At 52.8% G+C, this 14,192-nt stretch overlaps 1 long non-coding RNA gene across 1 annotated transcript; it reads right to left on the reverse strand.

Moving 5' to 3' along the window:
* Window positions 1–10,312: 10,312 nt before the first annotated feature.
* On the reverse strand, window positions 10,313–13,418 carry LOC141501876 (uncharacterized). The gene is made up of 3 exons (XR_012472325.1): window positions 13,108–13,418; window positions 11,877–12,023; window positions 10,313–10,793 (listed from the first exon to the last, which is right to left on the reverse strand). It is a non-coding gene; the product is annotated as an uncharacterized LOC141501876 (long non-coding RNA).
* Window positions 13,419–14,192: the final 774 nt, after the last annotated feature.

A 14,192-nucleotide genomic window follows, 5' to 3' on the forward strand; every position in this document is an offset into this window, starting at 1 on the left:
TAACTTTTCTGACTCCAAAAAGAAGAGGATGGATTTGGGTGCCCAAGGTGATGGGGGTAGAAGGAAGACTTGGGAAGGCGCTTGGGGGCTTGCTCAGTGTGTCTTACTTGAACTTGGCAAGCAATCCTAACGAGTTTGAAGAGTCCCATTCTTATGGGCTTCACCACAGGCTGCCCTTGGGGTGAGGTGCTTGGCAGATATTCCTGTCCTCCCCAGAGTCTGATGGGCACCTGGCCTGCAGTCCTTGTGCAAAGGGGCCGTGGGCCGTGTCATAAGAATGGGACGAGGAGATTTCAGCTCCAGTTTGCTAAATGCCATTTTCTCCCTTAACTTAGTACTCTCCCTGGGGTGAGTCTCTTCCCAAATGAGCCAGCTGGAGGAAGTCCCGATGCAGTTAGCAATGTCAGGGTTACAGACGAGAGCTGCCATTGAGCCTGGCGAAAGTTGTGTAGAATTGCCGGGGAAATGTCCTGTATAACTTCACTCGGGATTACACTGAAGTTTGAAGTTTGGGGTGACCCTTGGCCCCAAGCACAATGATGGTGGCTGCCAGTCTTCAGGCGAAGTTGCTGTGTTTGTCTCCTTTGCTGAGCACAAGTGATGAGTTCTCCCAGGGGTGCCTCCAAAGACAGGGAGATGCCAAAGATTGGGTTCCGGCCCTCATCATTTCCCATGCCGACATTTGCTCTCTCCTGTGTTGATCCTCTTTTGCTGATGGCCTGACCCTGTCATTTAGGTTGGAAAGAGAGGTTGAGAGAACAGAATTTTTGTAGGCACTGAGCTTTTCTTCTTGGGGCCATCTGGTCATGTGACCCACCCCTTTGGGACCTCTCTCCAGGGTTAAGCTGTGCCTAGAAATGACAAGGAGCCAACACTGGGAATGGGGGAAGGGGCCCTTGATCCTCTGCTAACCTCCCATAGATCAGTTCTTTGTAAGGACCGGCTAATGGTCTCCCTTGAAGTCTGTTCTTAATGTGAGGGATTTGGTAAAAGAGCCCACTGGCAGAAGCCGGGCCCTCCCTGGGCTTAAGGTAAGAGAAGGGGCCATGCTTTTTTTTTGTTTTGTTTTTTTGTTTTTTAGTTTTTTTGCAAGGCAGATGGGGTTCAGTGGCTTGCCCAAGGCCACACAGCTAGGTCATTATGAAGTGTCTGAGGTAGAATTTGAACCCAGGTCCTCCTGACTCCAGGGTCAGTGCTTTATCCACTGTGCCACCTAGCCGCCCCTGGGCCACGCTTTTAAGATAGGGCTCAGGCATCCTGAGGCCGCGGGGCAGGAGGTGGGTGGCCAGAAGTAAGGAGAGCGGTGCATCAGGACCCTCTGTGCTGAGGGATGGCTGTTTGACCGTGGTGGAGACAGAGGCTCCTTGGGAAGACTGAACTGAGAACCGCCTCCAAAGGATGCAAAGATAGGGAGCGTTTGGGCAGAATCACCAAGAACAAGCAGTGACCCACAGAAGAGCCTAAGAGGACGAGCCCTCCTGGGTGGCAGGTCCCCTCCAATCTTTATTAATGCTTTGTTTTTTCAGCTTGGCAATCAGGGTTGAGTGACTTGCTCAGGGTCATGCAACTGGTGTGTCTCAGATCACATTCGAACTCAGGTCCTGAATCTAGCTCCAGGATAGTGTTCTGTCCTCTCTGGTCTTCAGGTTATTGGAATCAGTCGCCCCATGAGCTAGATCGTCCCCATTTGACAGAGAAGTTCTGCAACCCTCAACTCACCTCTGGGGGCCCATTGGCGGAACTGAAGTCATGGGAGGGAGAAGGGATGACGGTAAAACTCAGCCTGCAGGTCTGTGTTCTCTTCACAACCACCTTTGGAGGAGCAGGAGGAGCGGGAGCAATGCAGGGGAGGTCGCCATGTTGCCAGTTGGGGATATGCATCCAACCAGTAAGACTGCCTCCAAGGGGCAAAGGAGGGGGTGGGCGCTGCCTCCCTGGCCATCTTCAGGCAGAGGCTGGAGGACCACCTGTCAGCCATGCTGGAGAGGACAGAAGACGCCCCGGGCATCCCCCCAACTTCAAAATTCTGGCATTCTTGGATACGTACTACAAGGGTGTTTATCTTCATTTTACAAATGGAGAGGGTGCCTTGCCCATAATCGTGTGATACTATTCAAGATTTACTAGATTTGAACCCACAACCCTGATCCAAATCCCCAAAGACTGTAGGACACAGGGAAAGGTGTGGAGTAGTGATGAAAGCTGTAGGCTCCTTTGATCCTTGCAGACATACAACTGGTCAGAAGGGCCTGCACCATGGACGGATGCTGAGCGAGATGAGCAGAACCAGGAGAACACTGTCCACCCTAACAGCAACATGAGGGCCATGGTCCACCTGGATGGACCTGCTCATCCCTGCAGGGCAACAACCAGGGACAATTTGGGGTATTTGCAACAGAGAATCCCATCTGTATCCAGAGAAAGAACTGGGGAGTTTGAACAAAGACCAAGGGCTATTACCTTCAATTTAGGAAAAAAAACATCATATTATTAATTTTACTCTTACATTATTTTTCTCCCTTAAGGATAGGATTTCTCTGTCATCACATTCAGCTGAGACCAATGTATACCATGGAAACAATAGAAAGACTAACAGAATGCCATCTGTGGGGGTGGGGAGCAAGAATGGGGGCGGGGAATTGTAAAACTCAAAATAATAGGTGGTACAGTGGATAGAGCACCGGCCCTGGAGTCAGGAGGACCTGAGTTCAAATGTGACCTCAAACACTTAATAATTACCTAGCTGTGTGGCCTTGGGCAAACCACTTAACCCCATTGCCTTGTAAAAATCTAAAGAAAACCAAAAACAAACCAAAAAAAGAAGGGCTTGCATCCCTGTTTTACCATTGAGATGAGGTCTATAGAGAAAGGGACTTAGCCCAGGTCCTCCCTGCTTCCCATTTTCCCCTGGGACTTCTGTAGGCATCCTGATGGATGTGATCATTGTGCCTGTGACTACCTGCCCATGCCCCAGTAGGGGAAGGAACTCAGAACCCTCCTCAGAAATAGGATTGACTTCAGGTGCAGGGGTCCCACAGCCACCGCCAGCATTGAGGCGTAGGGAATTCTGGGAGCCATTGCCAGACCCTTGGAACTCCACTTGGAATTTCCCTGGCCGATGACCATGGTCTGATCTCAGACCTTAGGATGACCGCCCCACTGGTGCCATAAGGCTGAGGGTGGTCGGAGGGTAATGCAAGGTGCTGGATCTTTGAGAGCCCATTGGGAGCCCCAAAGCTCTGCAGGCTAAAGGAGGGGAGCAGCACTTTGGGCCCTACAAAGCAGAGAGTTGGGAAGAGGAAGGCTTTGGATGGGAACCAAGCGTGCCAGGGGAGACAGCATGTCTTTGAGCATCAGTGTCAAATGGAAATAGCAGCACATTGACTTGGTTTGAAAATGTAATCTTATCAGTTTTATTGTATATGCACTTATTTGGCAGCTTTTCCCCATGACCTTTTGATATGGCCCAGACCTGTGTTTGACACGCCTGGCTGGCCCTGGGAGTCAAAGGATGACAGATTTAAATCTGGAAAGGCCCTCAGAGAGCATCTCCTCTACCCTCCTCATTTCACAGATGAGGATGCTGAGGCCCAGAGAGAGGAAGGGACAGAGCCACGCTGAAAACCGAGTCTGGGATACAGCCTCGCATGGGGGGACTCCGGACAAATCAGCTTCTGTTCATGGGGGATAGATAATACTTGTAATCCCTCCATCACAGAGTGGTGGGCTTAGGGGCTTCAGGTGCAGGGGTCAGCATTGAGGTGTAGGGAATTCTGGGAGCCATCGCCAGACCCTTGGAACTCCATTTGGAGTGAGGGCTTAGAGGAGGCCATGCATGTGAACTCTAGAAAATCTCAGGGCCCATCTTGATGGATGCTGATGGGAGGGAAAGACCTGGCACCCCTGGGGGTGCCCTCCCCCCCTTAGGTTCCTCTTTCTCTGGGCCTTCTTGATTGCCCCTTGGGCTTCAGTTGAGATGGGAACAAATAACTATTCCTTCCAAGGAGATAGAGGACCACCAGGCTTTTGAGTCAGCCCTCCCTAAAATCCCTGGCTTCCTTCAAAGCTCACATCAAGAACAGTCGCCCCAGACCTGCCCCAGTGGTTTCTGGGCCAGATAGGCTGGGCAGGTCAGGAGAGGTGTTGGGGGGGTTCCTGGGGGGGGGGTCCTGGAGAAGATGAGCTGGCTGGCTAGCTGGTTGGGTGGGCCGAGGGACCCTGCCTGGAACATTCAGGAACAAGTGCAACTTGTCTGGTTTCCTCTGTTTCATTATGTTCCAAAGAAGAAAAACCACTCTGGCTGTCAATAATTGATGCCGGGCTTTCCTGTTGGAAGGGGGAGGGCGCCAGGCCCAGGGAAGGCTTTTCCCGTAACTGGCTGGCTGGACGCAAGCTCCGGGCCTGGGGCTCCTGGCCTGGGCATCTCTTCCCATGAGCCTCTGCAGGAGATGAAGGCGAGCCTAGGTCCATACCCCTGCCACCTTCCACCGGCTCTGGCAGCAGCAGGCAGGGGCACAGCCCCAACAGCTGCCCGGGTCCCTGAAGTCTGGGCTGCACTGGGCCCTTTGTGTAGGAACCACACCCTGGCGGCAGCCAGGTCGGTAACTCCTCCTTAAGGGCCCTGGAGAAAAAGCCTGGGGTGTAGCGTCTGGAGGGAAGCCAAGGAGCTCCTGTCTTTCCACTCCCAAGCCCAGGGCTACCTGGCAGATGGGGAAACTGAGGGTCTAGAGCTGGAAGACCTCTTGCAGGAGGCCAGGCGGTTCCCCACGAGGCAGCTGAGTCCTGGAGAGGCTCAAGGTGACACAGGTGGGAACTTGAGGAGTCTAATCCTAGCCTTGGCACTGCCTCTGTTTCCCAAGGGGGAACTGGATCTAATTTGTCTTTGCAGACTCACTGCATCACCTATCGCCCCACCCAGGAAAGCCGTGAAAATCCACTGGGAAGGCTGTGTAAACTCCAGTGGGGCAAGTCACGTCATCTTGTCTGTTGCAGTTCTCCCGTCTGTAAAATGAGGTGGACAAGGAAATGGCAGACCCTCCAGCATCTCTGCCAAGAGAGCCCCCCACGGAGTCACCCACAGCTGGACGTGCCTGAAAAATGGCTGAATAATCGAGGGGGAAGGGACCGGATCTAAAAACGTTTAGATCATTTTTGGTCACATAATACCTTCTTTTTCCCAAATATATCCCTCTTCCCTTCCCTACCCGGTGACCCAGACCTTTTAACAAAAAATATAAATAAGGGGGGGTGGGATGGGAAGCAGCTCAGCAAACCCAATCAGCATGTCAGCTGAGTCTAGCAGTCTCCATATTATTCCCCATCCCTGCTCCTGCACCTCTGCAAAGAAGGAAATTAGATGCAATTTCTCTCTCTCTCTCTCTCTCTCTCTCTTTTTAAGGTTTTGGCCAGGCAATGGGGTTAAGTGACTTGCCCAAGGCCACACAGCTAGGTCATTAAGTGTCTGAGACCAGATTTGAACCCAGGTCCTCCTGACTCCAGGACCGGTGCTCTATCCACTGCACCACCTAGCCGCCCCTTAGATGCAATTTCTCAACATTTTTCCTAGATTTAGTTTGCAAAGCACCTCCCACATACATTTGAGCCTCCTAATTATCAGGGGAGCTAGGTCCTACCAGGGGTGGGGTGGAGTGGGTAGTTGGAATAGAATACCGGACCTGGCATTAGAAGACCTGAGCTCTAATTTGATGCTGACAAACTGTCACTGGGGAGAGCCTGAGAAGCCCCCATTCTGGCGGCTAGGTGGCGCAGTGGACAGAGCACTGGCCCTGGAGTCAGGAGGACCTGGGTTCAAACCCGACCTCAGACACTAAATAATGACCTAGCTGTGTGGCCTTGGGCAAGTCACTTAACCCCATTTGCCTTGCAAAAATCTAAAAAAAAAAAAGAAGCCCCCATTCCCCAGCAGCTCTCTGCTTTGGCTCTGCAATACCCACACACACATATATGTATATATATTATATTACACACACACACACGCACACACACACACACACACACACACACACACACACTTTGCAAAGACACCACCTAAATGTTAACTATTTTATAGTTAAGCCCCAGAGGAGGTGGGCTATGGGGGGGGGGAGGAGCCAGACGTCTGGTCTTCACAGAAAGCATTGCGTCAGCTAACCTGAGCTAAGAGCTGGCCTCACCCCGTCTCGGGCTGTCTGGGATAATTATATTTATTATTTTTTTTTTTTAGAAATATTTTATTTATTTTGAGTTCTACAATTTTTCCTCCATTCTTGCTTCTCTCCCTGGCATAACAGTCCTGATGGATTCTAGGTCACCTCCAACGTACCTCTCGTCCCATGGCACCCTTTCTCTACACCTCCCCGGGGGTCCAAACCAGCATGGCGGCGGTCCTGGGAGGGTCCTCTGGAGACGGTTTCATTTTGCTGTACGTCTAGCCTCAGCCCCTAGTCTGACTTAGGTTGGCTGTGACTGGCCCGTCCTCTCCCAACATGGCCATAGGGCCCCTCCACTTTTGTTCTTGCCTGAACCATGATCTGGTAGGGGTCTGGGGGACACAGAGAGCCCTTGCCATGGACAAAGAGCTGGGTCTAGAGGAGAATGGGCCAGACCACCCACTGGCCTTAATGACCCCAAGCATCCACCTTTATTTTATTTATTTATTTTTTTAAGGTTTTTGCAAGGCAAATGGGGTGAAGTGACTTGGCCAAGGCCACACAGCTAGGTCATTATGAAGTGTCTGAGGCCAGATTTGAACCCAGGTCCTCCTGACTCCACAAAGAAAACAAAAGGAAGAACAAAAAAAATAATCAAAACTAATCAACATGGGGCAGCTAGGTGGCGCAGTGGATAGAGCACCAGCCCTGGAGTCAAGAGGACCGGAGTTCAAATCCGACCTGAGACATTTAATCATTCCCTAGCTGTGTGGCCTTGGGCAAGCCACTTCACCCCATTTGCCTTGCAAAAACCTAAAAAAAACCCAATGGACATATCCAAAATGTCCCATGTGGTTTCCTACCTCTGCAATGGAGTAAGGGGATATGTTCTTTGTCTCTTTTCTTAGGGGGTAGTAGTGTAGGGGGTAGAGGACTGGGCCTGGAATCAGTCAGACTTGAGTTCAAATCCAGCCTCAGTCAGTACTCAGTGGGTGACTCTTCACCTGTCTGCCTCAGTTTCCTCAACTATAGAATATCAATGACCATAGCACCTCCCTCCCAGGGTCACACAGCCTCAGACACATAGTAGGCGGCCACTTGTTCCATTCACACTCCCGTCCCCATTCTTCTTTGGGGCCATCTTTTTAGCCACGACAGGGCCCTTGCTTGGCTCCATCATGTCCCATGGCTATTCATATAAATGTCCACTAGAGGTTGCCCCTGTGTAAGCCAAGATGCCACAGGTTTCTGTTCTGCTGGCCTAGCACCAAAGGGAACTTGGGGGTCAGCTGGACCAGCCCCATTATTCTTCTGAGGAGGAATCTGGAGCCCAGAGGGCTAATCAGGGGTCGGAATTCCAGCCCTCGGCCCTTCAGATCCAACATGCTTCCATTTGTTCTGTGTCACCTCCCCAAGGGGCATCAGTTCCCTTGGGCCCAAAGATAAGGACCCTGGTCTGCTGATGGCCCAGGGGTGCTGGCTCAACAAATGTGAGAGACAGGCAGCCTCTGAGGCTGGCTGCTAACAAGTATGTATTGTTTTTGCCTTGCTGCTCTGTTGTTTTTCAGTCTGATCTGACTCTCCCTGAGCCCACTGGGGGTTTTCTTGGCAAAGCCACTGGAGTAAATTGGCTGTTTCTTTCCCCGGCTCAGAGAACCCTGAGGCCGGTAAGATTAAGTGACTCGCCCAGGGTCACACGGCTAAGAAGTGTCGGAGGCCAAATCTGAGCTCAGGAAGAGGCGTCTTCCTGACTGGAAGTCTGGCACAGAGGACCCCTGGGGCAGCTGCAGAGCTCATTTCTAAGGATGCTACAAACACAAGAAAAAAAGAACGTCCCCACCCTTCGAGGAGCTTTCATTCTAATGGTGCCAGCCTGGAGGGAATGAGGCATGACTAGTGGGGGCACCTCCCCCGAAGGAATTCCCCTGGGGAATAAAGGGGCTGGGAGGAGGGGAAGGAAGGTTTCAGGGTGAGACAGCAGCTGAGTCATGGCGGCTAATAGCATGGGGGAAATCAATACCAGCCTGTCAATAGAGTGCTTTGGAGAGTGCATTGCAAAGCAGAAAGAGGGATGAATTGGAGGTGGAGAGCCTGGTCTGGGCCTCCATCCCAACCCTGATCCTCCTGCTCATCTAATGACCCCCAACTTCCCTTCTGAGGATCAGTTTCCCAGGACCGCACTAGATCCATAATCCAGAAGACTCCCGCTTTTCAAACTAGGTATGCCCAGTCATACTTGTGGGCCTCAGTTCCTTCATGTGTAAAAACAAATGGGTTGGACCAGTCCAAGGCCCTTCGGCTTGAAATCAGTGACCTCAGGACCTCTCCAGAAGCTTACCTTCAGCTGGGGGATACAGCAGTCCCCAGCAAGAAAACAGTGTCCAGTCATTAGAGAAATGGAGGGAAAGCTGGGGAGAGGGGAGGCCCTTGGGCAAGCCGGAGGCAGAGGAGGGAAGGGGAGCTCCTTCCAGGCCGAGGTAGCAGCCCAGGCAAGGACTTGGAAAGCAAATGTCCCAGATCAGGGGACAAGTAACTGAGTTTGGCTAGAACGCAGGAAGCGGGAGGGGACGGAAGAAATCCGGCTCTGGGGGAGGGAAAGTGAGAGATGGCGATACTTAGCATTTGGGACTCCTGTGTCTTCAGCGCCTCGCAGTGAGCTCATTTGATCATCACAGCCACCCCGGCAGCTAGCGGTTATTATTATTATTATTATTGTTGTTAATAACATTCTCATTTTACAGATGAGGAAGCCAAGGCAAAGAGTGACTTACTCAGCTAGTATCTGAGGCTGGATTTGAACTCAGGTCTTCCTGGCTCCAGACCCAGCGCTTTATCGGCTGTGACACCGAACTAAAGGGTTTTTACTATATCACATAGGTGATTCTATGTCAACCGAAGGGGAGGGACATGACAGCCTGGAAGACTGGGAGGATGTTGGTGTCCCCAAAGGAGACAATGGAGGGGAAGGTTTGGGATGGGGGGAGATGAGACGTCCAAGGGGCGGCTGGCTCCTCATGTGGGGTGAAGTTCAGCATACGAAACAGGGAAGGCTCTGGAGACTTAGGAGCTATGTGCAGAGGCGGCAACTGAACCCATTTGGGGTGTTGAGGTCCCCAAGATAGTAGAGAGCAAGAAGGGGCAAGAACCCTGGCAAAGGCCTACAGACGGGGGCAGGCTATGGATCATGAGACAACAAAAGACAGGGCATGGAGTAGGAGGAGGGCAGAGAGAGCCAGAGTCACTAATGCCCAGGATTGCATAGGCAGAGTCCAAGAAGGCTAAGGGGGTTGAGAAAAAGGGTTTAGCAATCAGGGAGAGCGTGGGTGACAGTGGTTACGGTCAAGTGGTGGATGACACAGTGCTGAGCTTCGAGTGGGAGGTGAGGACGACCTAATTAGCCTTTTCTTGGAGTCTGCCTGTGATCAGAGCTATGGTTTGTGGGGGGGTGGCAGGATAAAGTCCCTGTGGGGAGAGAAGACCTAGACGTCCCCCTTGGCAGCAGGAGCAGGGGATGAAAAGATGGAGAAGATCAGAGAAGGAGCAAACTCCAGACTTGACACTCAGAGTCTTTTTCCTTGGAACGGCCCTAGAAAAAAGGGCAGAAAGTGCCCCCCAGTTTTCAGGAGAGCTGAGGGGACTTCCCCCTAGACCCCAAGGTTAGACCCAGCCCCTCCTCAGGATCAGCATTTTAGAACTGGAGAGAATCTCCCAGAGGACTCACTACTTACTAGAGCCCCTTCCCTCGGCCCCCCACATAGAAAGCGTGAGGGGGATGGAAGAAACCCTCTATTGGGCCCCTTCTGAGCCAAGAGCCTGAATCGTCCCTTCTCCAAGCCCAGGTCTGACCATGAACCTCTCTCCTCTCAGAAGACACAGCGCCTTCCCCGCTAGCACCAGCCGATCTTTTCAGGGTCATTGCTCTCCTCGTCACACGGACTGGTTCTATCTGCACCTCCTTTGCCTTGCACAGGCTGAGCCTCCTCCCTTCCTCCCATTTGCCTGGGCTTGGAATCTCCAACTTTCTTCAAGGCTCAACTGTAGCCACCTCCTCCATGCGACTTTTACTGCGTACTCCCTACCCCCGGCCCCCCCATTAGTGAGGGCCTCTCCCTTCCGCCTTTACTTTCTATCTTCCTCCTGCCCTTATCTATCTGTGTGGGTGCTGCCTCTCTCTCCGTAGGATGAAGGGCCTTGAAGGCAGGGATTGACACAACTTTGATTATGTATCTCCATATTAGGTGATGATGTTGTTCATCCTTCGTTCTCAAAGACCGCGACGTCAGGGAGGTGATGCCGTGACACTGGACTGGAGGGAAGGGGGGACTGGGCTGAGTCAGCGGCCTCACTTTTTCCTCCAGAGCCATCTGCATCCAGTGGCCAGATACGGATCAGGATGATTGGAGATGGCCCCCCAATGTGAGGTGATCAGGGTTAAGTGACTTGCCCAAGGTCACACAGCTAAGTGTCTGAGGTCGGATTTGAACTTCCTACTCCAGGGTCCATGTTTTATACACTGAGCCACCCGGTTGTTGGGGGTCCCACACATTAGATACTTGTAGAAATGGGATGCTGTGGAAAGAGTCTGGGCCTTCGCTTACCCATTATCTTGGGATCTTGGGAAGTCCCATCATCTGGGGAGAGCTGCTGCCAACCAAAAAATGAAACAAAATCTCAATCATTGACCTAGGAGAACGTGCTTGGGAATCTGGGACGGCTTTTTCCGGGGTCTGTTCCAAAGGAAGACGCTCTTAGTCTCTCACATCTCATGGGGGGGGGATGGGTTGCTAATGTTTTGTGGCCCCAAAGTGATTCGAGTGCGGTTTAACTCCTTTCACCATCCATATTCATGCTGTGTTGACCAGTTCCTCACCAAGGCCTGACACCCCCATATGATGAGGGTGGGATTACTTCATAGGCCATAGCTAGTGGCTAGTCCAAGGTCACGCAGGCAGGGAGCATCAAAGGTGGGATTTAAATCCAGGATCTCAGACTACAGAGTCAGCACTTCTTTCCCCACAAGTGGTCAGCTTATCTCAATCCGCAGAGCCATCGAACACCCGCTACCGAGGGCTAGTCAGGAACCCTCCCCAACCCCACCAGTGCATTGCATCTCTTGATAACCCAAGTCCTAGCTTCCATCTTTTCCCTTCCTTCACCCCCAGGGCCAGGCCAGCCTCCATCACCCCCAACTGTGCCTTGGCTATCACATGGCGAAATGAGAGATACTGAAGCCTATCTGTCGATTCCCAGCTTTCCACCCCAAGGCTGGCTCAATGCCACCCTGCTAAGAGGTCTCTGTTTTGTGGGTCAATGAGTGATGTTGATGAGCTCAGGGAAGGCCTAGGAGGAGGCTGTGGGGAGGGAATGGGGCCCTGGTTTCCTGCTTGATTCCCCAGCCTCCCCAGCTGCAGGATCTAGGCCAGCTTGAGTCAGAGAGAGGGTACCAGGTTGACCTACCCCCGGGGCGAGGCTTTGGTCCCAGTGACCTTCTCTCCCACTGAGGAAGAGAGCAACAAGAGAGACCAGGCTAGGGTTGGGTCTAAGTTTTGGGGGGGTCACATAGGACTTGAGCCAACTTGAGTAAACCAGTCTGGCTGGGAGACCCTCAGCAGGGGCCTGGCAGTCCTGAAAGTGGGTCAACTTCTTGGGTGACTCCTAAGCCCCTTTGTCTCGGTTTCCTGCCCAGAGGGGTGGGGTGAAGGGCCCTCTGCCAAATGATGAACTCACCCTGTTCCCCCCCAGCAGAGGCTGAGGTTCGGCTGCTTTGTCTCTGAGCAGAGGATTGGGTGGATCCCAGGCCTGGAGGAATGTGAGGAGGGCCAACAAACACAGGGAGCCCGTGGACCTCTTCTTCCTGCTTCAACAGAGCAAGGCCTAGCGGCCTAGGATCCTGACTCAGAATTAAAAACAATGGCCAGTATTTCTAGGGAGCCCGAAGGCTCGGAAAGATTCAAACTCCTTGCCCTCAGGAGCCTGGATTCCAGAGCCTTGCCACTAGAAGATAAGCCGGGGGTCTGGAGTCAGGGCATCCCTTGGCTTTGACTACTGACTGAATCCCTGGGCGATGCCAGGCTGCCCACTTCAGATTTCTGTTTTCCTCATCTGTACAATTAGAGGAATGGAATTCATCTCCTTTTGCATGTAATCACCATTCATTAAGTGCCCGCTGTAAGCTCAGTCCTGATAAAACAGCCCCCCCGCCCCTAAGGAACTTCTTCAAACATGTCCTTTAGGCGGTGCAGTGGACAGAGGCCCGGAATTTGAATCCAGCCTCAAACACTTTGCACTCACTAGATGTGTGACCCTGGGCAAGTCACTTCACTCTGATACCTCCCAACCAGCGCCATCCCCAGTCATCCTGATTCCTATCTGGCCACTGGACCAGGTGGCTCTGGAGGAGAAAGTGAGGCTGGGGACTTAGCCCAGCGCCCCTCACTCACATCCAATTCCCCTGCTTGCCATGGCACCCCTCCATGATGTCATGGTCGTCTTTGAGATGAGATTATTATTATTGCTATTTTGGGGGGTGCAAGGGGACAACCAGTGGGCACCCAAGTGGAGATGAAGGAAAGAAGCAAGGGAGAGGGGGATGGAAGGTCCCCTTCAGGGGCCAGCAAATGGGTAAAACTGGCCTGGCTGAATGCAGCCTTCTCAAGGACAGGATCGTCGTAGGAATAAATGTGGCCGAGTGGCTGGTGGAGCTCCAGACAGGAGAGGGCGGGAACTGCCCATAGAAGAGTGGACACTGTTTTAGAAGCAATAGGGAGCCATTGAAGTGTCTTCAAAGGGCAGATTTTTTTTTTTTTTTTACAAATAGCCATTTGGAAGCCCGGCTTTGCCATATTTTGAAACGAGAGAGCCTCAGTTTTGAATTAGGGGACCTTGGTTCAACTCCTCCCTCAGAAGCTACCAGCTCTGTGACCTCCGGCCATTTGCGCCTTCAAGTCAGCTTTCTCACCTGTAAAATGGGGATGAAACTTTGACTTAAAATGAATGTTCTGATACACTTATAGGAAGCACTGGAAACAGGTAGACACTGGAGAGATGTCTGAGGCCCAGGGTCCGGCAAATCCTGAGGGTTACGGCCATGGTCAGGACCCGGCTGGCCCTGCAAAAGCCTACAGAAAATATGGGGTTTGCTAGGAGCTTAGTGGTACCCAGGAGGACTGTCATCCTGATTGGCTCCTGGCTGCCCACCCCCAGGGGGTCAGCAGCTTGGGGAGGCAGCACCCTGGCAAACCTCCTCTTGCTATGGTAGGGGCTCGCCCCTAGGTCTTGTAGGAACCCCCCCCCAGCTGCCCCGGGGATACTGCGGGATACTCCACCCCCCCTTCCCACCCTCCCTTCCTCCCAGCATCCTCCTCCCGGCTCCCTCCCCCGGGGGCAGGGCTGAAGAAGGCAACAGTTCCTGGGCGCTGGTTGGCTGGGCTCTAGTCCCTCCTTTTCTGTTTGAAAATCAGCCTTGGTGCAGTTAACCCTCTGCAGGGCGCCCTGCTGCGGCGGCTGATGGGGAGGGGGCCGCTGGGGGGGGGGGCTAGGCCCTGCCCCCCTTTTCAGCTCCTCCCTCGGGGCCGTTGGTGAAGCTTGGGTTCCCATCCTCATTAAAGGGAGGATCTGCATCCCCGCACACCCCCCGGGAGGGGGAGGCCTACCAGGCCCAGATACATACAAAGATGCAGATATATATAGACATAAAGCACACATATATGTATAGGGTGCATTAGGGTTGGCAAACTGGTGATCTCACTGGATCCTCCAGAAGGAGCCCCTGTCATTCCCATTTTACAGATGAGGAAACCGAGTCAGGGCCAAAGTCGGCCACTCTCCACCCCACATGATGCTTCTTGAGGTGAAGGGGCATTTTTCCATCTCCCTCCCCCCGCCCCAGCAGTAGGAGATAGGTTTCCTTGGGACGAGAGCCCGGATGGAAGGGGGGGCCCAGGCTCTCTCCCAGCCCTGCCCCCCCTTATCAGCCTCCCAAGGCCAAGCGGGTCCAGGCCGGAGGTGACCAAGCACAGTCCCTTCCTTCCTCCCCAGGCCCCC

Source organism: Macrotis lagotis, chromosome X (assembly GCF_037893015.1).
Source record: "Macrotis lagotis isolate mMagLag1 chromosome X, bilby.v1.9.chrom.fasta, whole genome shotgun sequence".
NCBI lineage: Eukaryota > Metazoa > Chordata > Mammalia > Peramelemorphia > Peramelidae > Macrotis > Macrotis lagotis.